This window comes from Phodopus roborovskii, unplaced genomic scaffold (genome assembly GCF_943737965.1).
Source record: "Phodopus roborovskii unplaced genomic scaffold, PHOROB, whole genome shotgun sequence".
Lineage (NCBI taxonomy): Eukaryota > Metazoa > Chordata > Mammalia > Rodentia > Cricetidae > Phodopus > Phodopus roborovskii.
Genome location: NW_026125856.1, coordinates 249,039 through 255,038, shown reverse-complemented (window position 1 = coordinate 255,038; position 6,000 = coordinate 249,039).

The following is a 6,000-nucleotide window of genomic DNA, read 5'->3' as shown; positions in this document are numbered from 1 at the left end:
AGCTCTTGAGCCCAAAAGCGACTGTCATCATCTGTACCAAAGTCCTGAATCCAAGACACCTCATCAGGGTTAGGGTCAAAAACACGTGTCTTACATTAGCACTTCTTACAATTGTACAAATGGATTTGACAAGTAGGTTATTTTTAGCAAGTAATATTATGAAGGTGACAAAATGAGAGGGGATGGTCTTCCCTGTTTCTTCTCTCTGTTTCATTTCTCTTTAAACTCTATTTTCAATTTTCACTGGAGAGTATATTTAATATAACAAACACCAAGAAACAATGCCCACACCAACAAGGAGGGGACTCTGTAATGTGTGGTTTTGTTTGCCTGAAATTAAGTACCAGCTTTCAGTGGTCCAAGTTAAGGATTTCTCAGTTTTATGGTGGTGCAAATATTACACATTTGGCAGAAAAAAAAATATTCTGGACTTTGAGTTCAGGTCTTTTCCTAGGCTAGAGATATGTAGTTCCATACGTTCTAGTGGGCACCATCCAGGCATCTACATTATCACAAAAGCCAACAGCTGCTATGGCTACTGTGTGCTATGGCTTCTGAGCCAGTGTTAAGTAGATCACATAGATTAAATGCATTTCCAACTCATGATGGGTGATGGAGACAGTGTCTGCGTATCCCACCATTATCCTTATTCTCCAGGAAGATGTGGTGATATCTTGTTCGTATTCTAATAAAGCTTGCCTGAGGATCAGAGGGTCGAGCTAGCCACTACTTAACCATAAATGTCTGGAGGTCTATACAGACAGTAAGTGATATGCCTGGGCGGAGAGAATATAAGTTGGGAGGAGAGAGGAACTCCACCTCTTTATCGCTGAGAAGTTAGCAAGGTAAGAGTTGGCTGTGGATTGTCCCTTTGTCTCTCTGATCTTTCAACATTTACTCCAATATCTGGCTCTGGGTTTTTATTGTTAAGACCAATTAGAACTTGTGGAACAGAAAGAGGGATAGGAAACAGAGTTGAAGAGGTTAAGTAAGTTGTCCAAGTCATAGAGCATGTAAATGGCAGCAGACAGGATTCAAGCCCAGGCTAGTCTGAAAAAGGCTGCTCCTTTTAGCCAGCATGTCAAACTGCCCTACAAGCTCCTGCCACAGTTCAGACACTTCTGGCTGCTAAGGGTACTTACAGCCCAGTGGGAGGTGATTACTAAGCAGCTGAGCATAATTCAGCTCAGCCCGTCTTGCTCTCAAACATTCCTTGGCTTGGTTACAACTAAAGATAATTAGAAAATACAAATGGTAACTACCACCAGAGTCAATGGTGTTCACCTATAATTCCTGCAATTGGAAGCTAGAAGCAGGAGGGTCACTGAAAGTTCAAGGCCAGCCTGTTCTCCATAGACAGTTTTAGGCCAGCCAGGGTTATATAGCAAGACCCTAGCTCAAAAATCCCAAAACAAGTGGTTTAAACTAACACCATGAAATATCAGATTATTCGAATGGGCTTTTAAAAATCTGTAAGTTCTAGGCCAGCTACAAAGCTCCACAGAGAAATCCTGTCTCAAAAATAAAACAACAACAACAAAAAAAATCTGTGTATGAATGTTTTGTCTGCATGTGTATGACAAGCATACCTGGTGCCCAGAGGAGGTCAAAAGAGGGGGCCAGATACTCTAGAACTACAGTTACAGGTGGTTGTGAGCCATCATGTGAGCGCTCAGAACTGAACCCAGGTCCTTTGCAAAAGTAACAGGTGCTCTTAACCATTGAGCCATCTCTCCCACCCCACAAATAAGCTTGAGGCTATTTATAATACATGCCCCTCCATTATGTGGCTTGTGGCCAGGTGGGAATAATGTCAGGCAGCTGGGTTCCTCTGAGGAAAATTAATGAAAAATACAATGTGGGAATACGTTAGTGGAATAGAATCTGCTGAGGGAAAATGTGTTACATCTCAGAAACGTGTCCTCTTGAATTTGGACTAATTGGCAAATCCTATGAGAGCTGCCAGTGGTTGGTTCAGGACTGCATTTTATGAGCAAGCCATTCTGAATTATATTCCTAAGAAAAATGACTAATGATCCTAGGAGTTATAAATTGTAATTTGATCTTAAGGGTGAAGGGGTAGATGACTTAAATCTCAACAAATGACAACCATTCTTTCCTGCCTGAAGTAAATCAAGCACATCAAATACTCCAACCCTGTTCTTCTCAGTGCTGGGTACACACACAGTAACCTTCCATGTCTGTGTGGTACTTCCAGATACTATAACAATTTAATGAGTCATGGTGGAGTCTAAAGTTTGAGGGAAAAATCCTGGAGGAGTTTTAAGGCACAGACAAGATTATAAACTGCTGCCTTAAGCAAAAGATTATAATTACAGGTGTCCACCAGAATCACTTCAGGAATCTTTTAAAAAATTCAGATACTGGGTTGGAGAGATGGCACAACTCTTCAGGGTTAGGATCAATTGAAAAATCAAATAATTCAGTTATTTAGACCATACCCTACACCAATTAAATCAGAACGTCTACCTCAAGTCCTATGAACTATGTCGAGATCTGGCCATTTTGCCATACTCTAAGGGACCCTTTACAGTATTGAAGATTGGCTTTTCAAGCTGTGCACTGCTCTAGAATACTCCATATATATATGCTTTTTTCAGAGACAGAGTTTCTTTGTGTATAGCTTTAGGTGTCCTAAAACTCAATCTGTAGACCAGGCTGGCCTTGAACTCACAGATATCTACCTGTCTCTGCCTTCTGAGTCCTGGGAATAATGACACAGCCACCGTGAGTTCTCTGTAAGTTATGGGCATGGCCCCATACCACTCTGTCATCTGATACCTGGTATGTGCATGTCAAAGACTGATGAATCCCTGACTTGGCTTGGTCCCTTACTGTCCAGGAAGCCTATTCAACTGCCTGCCCATCCACCTGTTTGCCCATCTGGGCCTAAACCTAACCCACCATTTCCTGTTCTGCACCCAGTTAGTTCTGCCTTTTAACCTCACAGTTGAACACTGTAGTTTTGCTCCAAAACTTGACTTGAGCAGCTTCCTCCCAGCACTGGTTAGTTCACTGTCTTATCAACACAGATTTTTTTTTCCTGAGCCCACTTCTGGAACCTCTTGAATTCTGTGGCAGCCTCATTAACTTGTACTCATTATGTAACCCATACACATACACAGAGATATACTGATGTATTTATTGAATCTTGTATGATATGATAGTGAATAAGAATGGAATAAAAGAACTTGCATTCACCTCACCCAGGCTTCCAACATAGGTAGGTTTTGTGACATATTGTCATCTTAACTGCTAAACCTTGTGGATTTATTCAATAAATTATTACATTGTGGAATGGCACAAACATGTTCCTCTACATTTCTAGTGACAGCAAACTAGAAGGTTTTTAAAAGCATCACAGGAGGGTCATCAAGATGGCTCAGTGGATAAAGGTGCTTGCTGCCAAACCTCACCTCCTGAGTTTGATCCCAGGACCCACATGTGGGTAGAAGAGAACTGACTTCTACAGCTTGTCCTCTGACCTCCACATGCAAGGTGTGGCATGACATACACATACACTTAATGCAATTAAAGCACTACGAATGATTAGAACATGCAGATAAGCCTGGGAACCACTGTGGCAGCTAAAAGTCCAAACCTGACACAAGAGCAATGGCAAAAGCAGACAGTGGTGGCTCACACCTGCAATTCCAGCACCAGAGAAGCTGAGGCAGGAGGACACTATAACCAGGGTTACACAACAAGACCCTATCTTGAACCAGAAGCAGCAACAATGAAAAAAAAAAAAAGCCATGGCAAAACTGGCACTTGGTAGTTCAGCAACTTCAATTTTTAAAATAGACCTCTTTTATGAAATTCACTTATGCATTCAGGGGGCATACACGTGGAGCTCAAAGAACCAACTTGCTGGAGTCAGTTCTTATTTCACCATGCGGGTCCTGGGAATTGAACTCATCGATCATCTGCCTTGGCAGCAAGTGCCTTTATCTGCTGAGCTATCTTGCCCGCCTTCAGCAACTTTAAAATGAGATCAATGAGAAGCAGCCAGTTCTGAAAGACAGGAAATAGACTGAGGAAAAAAATCCTTAAAACAGTCCTATTTTAAGATGAGAGTGACTTCCCTTTTCCCACGAGTGTATGGGGGTTCATTTTATGGCTCATCTAGAATTAGCAGCAACTGACGGGAGGAAACTCATTTCTCCCATACCCACTGTCCTGGTTTGTTTTCTACTGCTGAGAGAAAGGCCTTGACAGAAGTAACTTGAGGAAGAGAGAGTTTATTTTAGCTTACAGATGAAGGAAGCCAAGGGAGAGCCTGAAGCAGAGACCACAGAGGCGTGCTACTTCCGGGCTTCCTCTTGAGACTTGCGTAGTTTGCCTCCTTAGACAAGCCAGGGCCAACTGCATGATGACACCACCCACAGTGGGCTGGGCTGCCCACAAAGATCATCAAATCAAGAAAATATTCCACAGACATGCTCACAGGTCAATCTGATGAATGCAATTCTTCAATAGCTGTTCCTGCTTCCCACATTACTTTTTATCTAGCATACCAAAACAAAACTTAGCAGCACACCCACCAAAACAATTATGGAAGACATGCACAAATCAGTGCTTTACAGGATTACAAAGCACTATTCAAAAGTCCTGCTGAGTCTAGTGAGAAACAATATCTTGCAACCTGATGTGCACTTTAATTCATCACATCAACACCACCTTGGAGACAAAAACCTGAGACAAGGATTCTCACCCCCACCCCACACAGACACACGTGACAGCTGTTTGGGAACCTTGAAAATAACAGTGCCAAGGCCAATCTCATAAGGAATGACACAGAAATATCTGAAGATGTTAGTCCAAGAGCCTGTTTTAAGAGGCCTTTGAGGATAGCAAGATGGCTCAGAGGATAACAGTGTTTGCCACCAACTTTGATGATCTGAGTTCCATCCCTGATCCCTACGTGGTAGAAGGAGAAAAGAATCTCTCACAAGTTGTCCTCTGACCACCACACTCATGTACACACATATAAGCAAACATATGTACAAGCAAGGCTGAGAGTTAGTGGTTCTGTAACTCAAGTGTGCAACAGCCTCACCTGCAAGTGATGGTAAGACACAGATCTCTGGATGCCAGACCCAGAGAATCTAAAATAGCTGACTGAAGTCTGAAATGTGCTTCTAACTGGCTCAAGTGATGCCAAAGCTGCAGGTCCAAAGAACACATAGGAAAAGTAAAGCTATTCCTCTACAGCACTGGGTCTCAGCTTTTGCTGCACATAACAATCACAAAATGAGGGGGGTACATGTTAAGAATATTAATACCTGATGTCCAAAACCAGAAAAATTGGTAAAAGATATACAAGTGAATGCTTTTAACAATAAATAAGAATACTTTTACAGTTTGCAGGCATATGAATGTTAGGCAGATTAAGCCAGTCATATAAAGACAAATAACATGTTTTCTCTTCTATGTGGCCCATAGATTTTAAATATACATAAAACTACTCATGACCTCAAAAGTGAATTTAAAACTCTCTACGTCATCAAAGGGGACTAACATGAATGGGGTGGGAAGGTTTTACAGGGGGAAGAGATAATCGGAGTGCAGATATATGTTTGAATGAAGATGCCCTTTTGTAATGGTACCATGTACACAGCATAAAAACAAACAGTTGTTAAAGAAATCTACATGAATGCTGGGTGTTGGTGGCATGCATATGCCTTTAATCCCAGCATTCAGGAGGCAGAGGCAGAGGCAGAGGCAGAGGCAGAGGCAGAGGCAGAGGCAGAGGCATCTCTGTGAGTTCGAGGCCAGCCTGGTCTACAGAGCGAATTCCAGGACAGGACAATACAGAGAAACCCTATCTCCAAAAAAAAAAAAAAAAAGAAAAGAAAAGAAAGAAAAAAAAAAAAAAGAAAAGAAAAAAAGAAAGAAAAGAAAAGAAATCTCCATAAACAATAGCCCAAAGAGCAAAAACCCTAAAAGAACTAAAAGATTCAAAGAAAACATACTTAT